At 34.9% G+C, this 12,359-nt stretch overlaps 1 protein-coding gene across 2 annotated transcripts in view; it reads right to left on the reverse strand.

The window, feature by feature from the left end:
- The window catches only part of LOC148477384 (uncharacterized), a 428,950-nt gene that overhangs the window by 154,874 nt on the left and 261,717 nt on the right, over positions 1 to 12,359 (reverse strand). The window lies entirely within an intron of this gene.

Below are 12,359 nucleotides of genomic sequence, written 5' to 3' on the forward strand. Positions count from 1 at the left end.
TGACAACTACTATATATATATACAGTAACTGAGACAAGTACATAACTGTGGCAACTAAATAACTGTGACAACTACATAACTGTGGCAACTACATAACTGTGACAACTACATAACTGTGAAAACTACTGTACATACAGTTACTGTGACAACTACATAACTGTGGCAACTATATAACTGTGACAACTAAATAACTGTGACAACTTCTGTACATACAGTAACTGTGACAAGTACATAACTGTGGAAACTACATAACTGTGACAACTACATAACTGTGATAACTACTGTACATACAGTAACTGTGACAACTACATAACTGTGTCAACTATATAACTGTGAAAACTACGTAACTGTGACAACTACTGTACATACAGTAACTGTGACAAGTACATAACTGTGAGAACTACATAACTGTGAAAACTATATAACTGTGACAAACTACATAACTGTGACAGTTATATAACTGTGACAACTAAATAACTGTGGCAACTACATAACTATGGCATCTATATAACTGTGACAACTACAAAACTGTAACGACTACTGTACATACAGTAACTGTGGCAACTACATAAAGGTGGCAACTATATAACTGTGACAACTACATAACTGTGATAACTATATAACTGTGACAACTATATAACTGTGACAACTTCATAACTGTGACAACTTCTATACATACAGTAACTGTGACAACTACATAACTGTGACAACTATATAACTGTGACAACTATATAACTGTGGCAACTACATAACTGTGACAACGGCAACTACATAACTGTGGCAACTACATAACTGTGACAACTTCATAACTGTAACAACTACATAGCTGTGGCAACTACATAACTATGACAACTACATAACTGTGGCAACTGCATAACTGTGACAACTACATAACTGTGGCAACTACATAACTATGGCAACTATATAACTGTGACAACTAAATAACTGTGGCAACTACATAACTGTATCGACTAATGTACATACAGTAACTGTGGCAACTACATAAAGGTGGCAGCTATATAACTGTGACAACTACATAACTGTGACAACTATATAACTGTGACAACTTCATAACTGTGACAACTTCTATACATACAGTAATTGTGACAACTATATAACTGTGACAACTATATATCTGTGGCAACTACATAACTGTGACAACTATATAACTGTGACAACTATATAACTGTGGCAACTACAACTACATAACTGTGGCAACTACATAAATGTGAAAACTACATAACTGTGGCAACTACATAACTATGGCAACTATATAACTGTGACAACTACATAACTGTAACGACTACTGTACATACAGTAACTGTGGCAACTACATAAAGGTGGCAACTATATAACTGTGACAACTACATAACTGTGACAACTATATAACTGTGACAACTTTATAACTGTGACAACTTCTATACAAACAGTAACTGTGGCAACTACATAACTGTGACAACTACATAACTGTGAAAACTACTGTACATACAGTTACTGTGACAACTACATAACTGTGGCAACTATATAACTGTGACAACTACATAACTGTGACAACTACTGTACATACAGTAACTGTGACAAGTACATAACTGTGACAACTACATAACTGTAACAACTACATAACTGTGAAAACTACTGTACATACAGTTACTGTGACAACTACATAACTGTGGCAACTATATAACTGTGACAACTACGTAACTGTGACAACTACTGTACATACAGTAACTGTGGCAACTACAGTACATAACTATGGCAACTATATAACCGTGACAACTACATAACTTTGACAACTACTATATATACAGTAACTGTGACAAGTACATAACTGTGGCAACTACATAACTGTGACAACTACATAACTGTGAAAACTACTGTACATACTGTTACTGTGACAACTACATAACTGTGGCAACTACATAACAGTGACAACTACTGTACATACAGTAACTGTGACAAGTACATAACTGTGTCAGCTACATAACTGTGACAACTACATAACTGTGACAACTACATAACTGTAGCAACTATATAACTGTGACAACTACATAACTGTGACAACTACATAACTGTAGCAACTATATAACTGTGACAAGTACATAACTGTGACAACTACATAACTGTGAAAACTATATAATTGTGACAACAACATAACTGTGACAACAACTATACATACAGTAACTGTGACAACTGCATAACTGTGACAACTATATAACTGTGACAACTACATAACTGTGACAGTTAAATAACTGTGACAACTAAATAACTGTGGCAACTACATAACTATGGCATCTATATAACTGTGACAACTACATAACTGTAATGACTACTGTACATACAGTAACTGTGGCAACTACATAAATGTGGCAACTATATAACTGTGACAACTACATAACTGTGACAACTATATAACTTTGACAACTATATAACTGTGACAACTTCATAACTGTGAACACTTTTATACATACAGTAACTGTGACAACTACATAACTGTGACAACTATATAACTGTGACAACTATATAACTGTGGCAACTACATAACTGTGACAACTACAACTACATAACTGTGGCAACTACATAACTGTGACAATTAAATAACTGTGACAAATACATAACTGTGGCAACTACATAACTATGGCAACTATATAACCGTGACAACTACATAACTGTAACGACTACTGTACACACAGTAACTGTGGTAACTACATAACTGTGACAACTACATAACTGTGACAACTATATCACTGTGACAACTATATAACTGTGGCAACTACATAACTGTGCCAACTACAACTACATAACTGTGGCAACTACATAACTGTGACAACTTCATAACTGTAACAACTACATAGCTGTGGCAACTACATAACTATGACAACTACATAACTGTGGCAACTGCATAAATGTGACAACTACATAACTGTGGCAACTACATAACTATGGCAACTATATAACTGTGACAACTAAATAACTGTGGCAACTACATAACTATGGCAACTATATAACTGTGACAATTACATAACTGTAACGACTACTGTACATACAGTAACTGTGGCAACTACATAAAGGTGGCAACTATATAACTGTGACAACTACATAACTGTGACAACTATATAACTGTAACAGCTATATAACTGTGACAACTTCATAACTGTGACAACTTCTATACATACAGTAACTGTGACAACTATATAACTGTGACAACTGTATAACTGTGGCAACTACATAACTGTGACAACTATATAACTGTGACAAATATATAACTGTGGCAACTACATAACTGTGACAACTACAACTACATAACTGTGGCAACTACATAAATGTGACAACTACATAACTGTGGCAACAACATAACTATGGCAACTATATAACTGTGACAACTACATAACTGTAACGATGACTGTACATACAGTAACTGTGGCAACTACATAAAGGTGGCAACTATATAACTGTGACAACTACATAACTGTGACAACTATATAACTGTGACAATTTCATAACTGTGACAACTTCTATACATACAGTAACTGTGACAACTACATAACTGTGACAACTATATAATGGTGACAACTACATAACTGTGACAGCTATATAACTGTGACAACTAAACAACTGTGGCAACTACATAACTATGGCAACTATATAACTGTGACAACTACATAACTGTAACAACTACTGTACATACAGTAACTGTGGCAACTACATAAAGGTGGCAACTATATAACTGTTACAACTACATAACTGTGACAACTACTGTACATACAGTAACTGTGACAAGTACATAACTGTAGCAGATACATTACTGTGACAACTACATAACTGTGCAAACTACTGTACATACAGTTACTGCGACAAGTACATAACTGTGACAACTACATAACTGTGAAAACTATATAACTGTGACAACTACATAACTGTGACAACTACTGTACATACAGTAACTGTGACAACTACATAATTGTGACAACTATATAACTGTGACAACTACATAACTGTGACAACTATATAACTGTGACAAATAAATAACTGTAGCAACAACATAACTGTTGCAACTATATAACTGTGACAACTACATAACTGTGACAACTACTGTACATACAGTAACTGTGGCAACTACAGTACATAATTATGGCAACTATATAACTGTGACAACTACATAACTTTGACAATTACTATATATACAGTAACTGTGACAAGTAAATAACTGTGGCAACTACATAACTGTGACAACTACATAACTGTGGCAACTACATAACTGTGACAACTAAATAACTGTGAAAACTACTGTACATACAGTTACTGTGACAACTACATAACTGTGGCAACTATATAACTGTGACAACTACATAACTGTGACAACTACTGTACATACAGTAACTGTGACAAGTACATAACTGTGGCAACTACATAACTGTGTCAACTACATAACTGTGAAAGGTACTGTACATACAGTTACTGTGACAACTACATAACTGTGGCAACTATATAACTGTGACAACTACGTAACTGTGACAACGACTGTACATACAGTAACTGTGACAAGTACATAACTGTGACAACTACATAACTGTGGCAACTACGTAACTGTGACATCTACTGTACATACAGTAACTGTGACAAGTACATAACTGTGTCAGCTACATAACTGTGACAACTATATAACTGTGGCAACTACATAACTGTGACAACTACTATATATATACAGTAACTGAGACAAGTACATAACTGTGGCAACTAAATAACTGTGACAACTACATAACTGTGGCAACTACATAACTGTGACAACTACATAACTGTGAAAACTACTGTACATACAGTTACTGTGACAACTACATAACTGTGGCAACTATATAACTGTGACAACTACATAACTGTGACAACTTCTGTACATACAGTAACTGTGACAAGTACATAACTGTGGAAACTACATAACTGTGACAACTACATAACTGTGATAACTACTGTACATACAGTAACTGTGACAACTACATAACTGTGGCAACTATATAACTGTGAAAACTACGTAACTGTGACAACTACTGTACATACAGTAACTGTGACAAGTACATAACTGTGAGAACTACATAACTGTGAAAACTATATAACTGTGACAACTACATAACTGTGACAGTTATATAACTGTGACAACTAAATAACTGTGGCAACTACATAACTATGGCATCTATATAACTGTGACAACTACAAAACTGTAACGACTACTGTACATACAGTAACTGTGGCAACTACATAAAGGTGGCAACTATATAACTGTGACAACTACATAACTGTGATAACTATATAACTGTGACAACTATATAACTGTGACAACTTCATAACTGTGACAACTTCTATACATACAGTAACTGTGACAACTACATAACTGTGACAACTATATAACTGTGACAACTATATAACTGTGGCAACTACATAACTGTGACAACTACAACTACATAACTGTGGCAACTACATAACTGTGACAACTTCATAACTGTAACAACTACATAGCTGTGGCAACTACATAACTATGACAACTACATAACTGTGGCAACTGCATAACTGTGACAACTACATAACTGTGGCAACTACATAACTATGGCAACTATATAACTGTGACAACTAAATAACTGTGGCAACTACATAACTGTATCGACTACTGTACATACAGTAACTGTGGCAACTACATAAAGGTGGCAGCTATATAACTGTGACAACTACATAACTGTGACAACTATATAACTGTGACAACTTCATAACTGTGACAACTTCTATACATACAGTAATTGTGACAACTATATAACTGTGACAACTATATATCTGTGGCAACTACATAACTGTGACAACTATATAACTGTGACAACTATATAACTGTGGCAACTACAACTACATAACTGTGGCAACTACATAAATGTGACAACTACATAACTGTGGCAACTACATAACTATGGCAACTATATAACTGTGACAACTACATAACTGTAACAACTACTGTACATACAGTAACTGTGGCAACTACATAAAGGTGGCAACTATATAACTGTGACAACTACATAACTGTGACAACTATATAACTGTGACAACTTTATAACTGTGACAACTTCTATACAAACAGTAACTGTGACAACTACATAACTGTGACAACTATATCATGGTGTCAACTACATAACTGTGACAGCTATATAACTGTGACAACTAAACAACTGTGGCAACTACATAACTATGGCAACTATATAACTGTGACAACTACATAACTGTAACAACTACTGTACATACAGTAACTGTGGCAACAACATAAAGGTGGCAACTATATAATTGTTACAACTACATAACTGTGACAACTACTGTACATACAGTAACTGTGACAAGTACATAACTGTAGCAGCTACATTGCTGTGACAACTACATATCTGTGAAAACTACTGTACATACAGTTACTGTGACAAGTACATAACTGTGACAACTACATAACTGTGAAAACTATATAACTGTGACAACTACATAACTGTGACAACTACTATACATACAGTAACTGTGACAACTACATAATTGTGACAACTATATAACTGTGACAACTACATAACTGTGACAACTATATAACTGTGACAAATAAATAACTGTAGCAACTACATAACTGTTGCAACTATATAACTGTGACAACTACATAACTGTGTCAACTACTGTACATACAGTTACTGTGACAACTTCATAACTGTGGCAACTATATAACTGTGACAACTACATAACTGTGACAACTACTGTACATACAGTAACTGTGACAAGTACATAACTGTGGCAACTACATAACTGTGACAACTACATAACTGTGAAAATTACTGTACATACAGTTACTGTGACAACTACATAACTGTGGCAACTATATAACTGTGACAACTACGTAACTGTGACAACTACTGTACATACAGTAACTGTGGCAACTACAGTACATAACTATTTCAACTATATAACTGTGACAACTACATAACTTTGACAACTACTATATATACAGTAACTGTGACAAGTACATAACTGTGGTAACTACATAACTGTGACAACAACATAACTGTGGCAACTACATATCTGTGAAACTACTGTACATACAGTTACTGTGACAACTACATAACTGTGGCAACTATATAACTGTGACAAGTACATAACTGTGACAACTACTGTACATACAGTAACTGTGACAAGTACATAACTGTGGCAACTACTATACATACAGTAACTGTGACAACTACATAACTGTGGCAACTACATAACTGTGACAACTACATAACTGTGAAAACTACTGTACATACAGTTACTGTGACAACTACATAACTGTGGCAACTATATAACTGTGACAACTACGTAACAGTGACAACTACTGTACATACAGTAACTGTGACAAGTACATAACTGTGACAACTACATAACTGTGAAAACTATATAACTGTGACAACTACATAACTGTGACAACTACTATACATACAGTAACTGTGACAACTGCATAACTGTGACAACTATATAACTGTGACAACTACATAACTGTGACAGTTAAATAACTGTGACAACTAAATAACTGTGGCACCTACATATCTATGGCATCTATATCACTGTGACAACTACATAACTGTAATGACTACTGTACATACAGTAACTGTGGCAACTACATAAAGGTGGCAACTATATAACTGTGACAACTACATAACTGTGACAACTATATAACTTTGACAACTATATAACTGTGACAACTTCATAACTGTGAACACTTCTATACATAAAGTAACTGTGACAACTACATAACTGTGACAACTATATAACTGTGACAACTACATAACTGTGGCAACTACATAACTGTGACAACTACAACTACATAACTGTGGCAACTACATAACTGTGACAAATACATAACTGTGGCAACTACATAACTATGGCAACTATATAACTGTGACAACTGCATAACTGTAACGACTACTGTACATACAGTAACTGTGGCAACTACATAACTGTGACAACTACATAACTGTGACAACTATATCACTGTGACAACTATATAACTGTGGCAACTACATAACTGTGACAACTTCAACTACATAACTGTGGCAACTACATAACTGTGACAACTTCATAACTGTAACAACTACATAGCTGTGGCAACTACATAACTATGACAACTACATAACTGTGGCAACTGCATAACTGTGACAACTACATAACTGTGGCAACTACATAACTATGGCAAATATATAACTGTGACAACTAAATAACTGTGGCAACTACATAACTATGGCAACTATATAACTGTGACAACTACATAACTGTAACGACTACTGTACATACAGTAACTGTGGCAACTACATAAAGGTGGCAACTATATAACTGTGACAACTACATAACTTTGACAACTATATAACTGTGACAACTATATAACTGTGACAACTTCATAACTGTGACAACTTCTATACATACAGTAACTGTGACAACTATATAACTGTGACAACTATATAACTGTGGCAACTACATAACTGTGACAACTATATAACTGTGACAAATATATAACTGTGGCAACTACATAACTGTGGCAACTACAACTACATAACTGTGGCAACTACATAAATGTGACAACTACATAACTGTGGCAACTACATAACTATGGCAACTATATAACTGTGACAACTACATAACTGTAACGACGACTGTACATACAGTAACTGTGGCAACTACATAAAGGTGGCAACTATATAACTGTGACAACTACATAACTGTGACAACTATATAACTGTGACAACTTCATAACTGTGACAACTTCTATACATACAGTAACTGTGACAACTACGTAACTGTGCCAACTATATAATGGTGACAACTACATAACTGTGACAGCTATATAACTGTGACAACTAAACAACTGTGGCAACTACATAACTATGGCAACTATATAACTGTGACAACTACATAACTGTAACAACTACTGTACATACAGTAACTGTGGCAACTACATAAAGGTGGCAACTACATAACTGTTACAACTACATAACTGTGACAACTACTGTACATACAGTAACTGTGACAAGTACATAACTGTAGCAGATACATTACTGTGACAACTACATAACTGTGAAAACTACTGTACATACAGTTACTGTGATAAGTACATAACTGTGACAACTACATAACTGTGAAAACTATATAACTGTGACAACTACATAACTGTGACAACTACTATACATACAGTAACTGTGACAACTACATAATTGTGACAACTATATAACTGTGACAACTACATAACTGTGACAACTATATAACTGTGACAAATAAATAACTGTAGCAACTACATAACTGTTGCAACTATATAACTGTGACAATTACATAACTGTGACAACTACTGTACATAAAGTAACTGTGGCAACTACAGTACATAATTATGGCAACTATATAACTGTGACAACTACATAACTTTGACAACTACTATATATACAGTAACTGTGACAAGTACATAACTGTGGCAACTACATAACTGTGACAACTACATAACTGTGGCAACTACATAACTGTGACAACTACATAACTGTGAAAACTACTGTACATACAGTTACTGTGACAACTACATAACTGTGGCAACTATATAACTGTGACAACTACATAACTGTGACAACTACTGTACATTCAGTAACTGTGACAAGTACATAACTGTGGCAACTACATAACTGTGACAACTACATAACTGTGAAAGCTACTGTACATACAGTTACTGTGACAACTACATAACTGTGGCAACTATATAACTGTGACAACTACGTAACTGTGACAACGACTGTACATACAGTAACTGTGACAAGAACATAACTGTGACAACTACATAACTGTGAAAACTATATTACTGTGACAACAACATAACTGTGACAACTACTATACATACAGTAACTGTGACAACTGCATAACTGTGACAACTATATAACTGTGACAACTACATAACTGTGACAGCTATATAAATGTGACAACTATATAACTGTGGCAACTACATAACTATGGCAACTATATAACTGTGACAACTACATAACTGAAATGACTACTGTACATACAGTAACAGTGGCAACTACATAAAGGTGGCAACTATATAACTGTGACAACTACATAACTGTGACAACTATATAACTGTAACAACTTCATAACTGTGACAACTTCTATACATACAGTAACTGTGACAACTACATAACTGTGACAACTATATAACTGTGACAACTATATAACTGTGGCAACTACATAACTGTGACAACTACAACTACATAACTGTGGCAACTACAGAACTGTGCAAATACATAACTGTGGCAACTACATAACTATGGCAACTACATAACTGTGACAACTACAACTACATAACTGTGGCAACTACATAACTGTGACAACTACATAACTGTAACAACTACATAGCTGTGGCAACTACATAACTATAACAACTACATAACTGTGGCAACTGCATAACTGTGACAACTACATAACTGTGGCAACTACATAACTATGGCAACTATATAACTGTGACAACTAAATAACTGTGGCAACTACATAACTATGGCAACTATATAACTGTGACAACTACATTACTGTAACGACTACTGTACATACAGTAACTGTGGCAACTACATAAAGGTGGCAACTATATAACTGTGACAACTATATAACTGTGACAACTATATAACTGTGACAACTTCATAACTGTGACAACTTCTATACATACAGTAACTGTGACAACTACATAACTGTGACAACTATATAACTGTGACAACTATATAACTGAGGGAACTACAAAACTGTGACAACTACAACTACATAACTGTGGCAACTACATAACTGTGACAACTACATAAATGTAACAACTACATAGCTGTGGCAACTACATAACTATGACAACTACATAACTGTGGCAACTGCATAACTGTGACAACTACATAACTGTGGCAACTACATACTGTAACTGTGACAACTGCATATCTGTGGCAACTACATAAATGTGACACCTACTGTACATACAGTTACTGTGGCAACTATATAACTGTGACAACTTCATAACTGTGACAACTTCTATACATACAGTAACTGTGACAACTACATAACTGAGACAACTATATAACTGCGACAACTATATAACTGTGGCAACTACATAACTGTGACAACTACAACTACATAACTGTGGCAACTACATAACTGTGTCAACTACATAACTGTAACAACTACATAGCTGTGGCAACTACATAACTATGACAACTACAGAACTGTGGCAACTGCATAACTGTGACAACTACATAACTGTGGCAACTACATACTGTAACTGTGACAACTGCATATCTGTGGCAACTACATAAATGTGACACCTACTGTACATACAGTAACTGTGACAACTATATAACTGTGGCAACTACATAACTGTGACAACTACAACTACATAACTGTGGCAACTACATAACTGTGACAACTATTTAACTGTAACAACTACATAGCTGTGGCAACTACATAACTATGACAACTACATAACTGTGGCAACTGCATAACTGTAACAACTACATAACTGTGGCAACTACATACTGTAACTGTTACAACTACATATCTGTGGCAACTACATAAATGTGACAACTACTGTACATACAGTTACTGTGACAAGTACATAACTCTGGCAGCTACTTAACTGTAACAACTACATAACTGTGAAAACTACTGTACATACAGTTACTGTGACAACTACATAACTGTGGCAACAATATACCTGTGACATCTACATAACTGTGACAACTACTGCACATACAGTAACTGTGACAAGTACATAACTGTGACAACTACATAACTGTGAAAACTATATAACTGTGACAACTACATAATTGTGACAACTACTATATATACAGTAAATGTGACAACTACATAACTGTGACAACTATATAACTGTGACAAGTACATAACTGTGACAACTATATAACTGTGACAACTACATAGCTGTGACAACTATATAACTGTGACAACTAAATAACTGTAGCAACTACATCACTGTGACAACAACATAACTGTGTCAACTGCATAACTGTGGCAACTACATAACTGTGACAACTACATAACTGTGGCAACTACATAACTGTGACAACTATATAACTGTGACAACTAAATAACTGTAGCAACTATATCACTGTGACAACAACATAACTGTGTCAACTACATAACTGTGGCGACTACATAACTGTGGCAACTACATAACTGTGACAACTACATAACTAGTCAACTGTCAGAACTACAACCTGAATAACCTGTATGACATACTGTATAGTGGTGAACAAGCAGAAGCCATTACTTGCATTCATTTTAGAATATTATTTATTTCCCCTTTACAAGCCATATAC

This window comes from Taudactylus pleione, unplaced genomic scaffold, assembly GCF_031769625.1.
Source record: "Taudactylus pleione unplaced genomic scaffold, aTauple2 ptg000720l, whole genome shotgun sequence".
Taxonomy (NCBI): domain Eukaryota; kingdom Metazoa; phylum Chordata; class Amphibia; order Anura; family Myobatrachidae; genus Taudactylus; species Taudactylus pleione.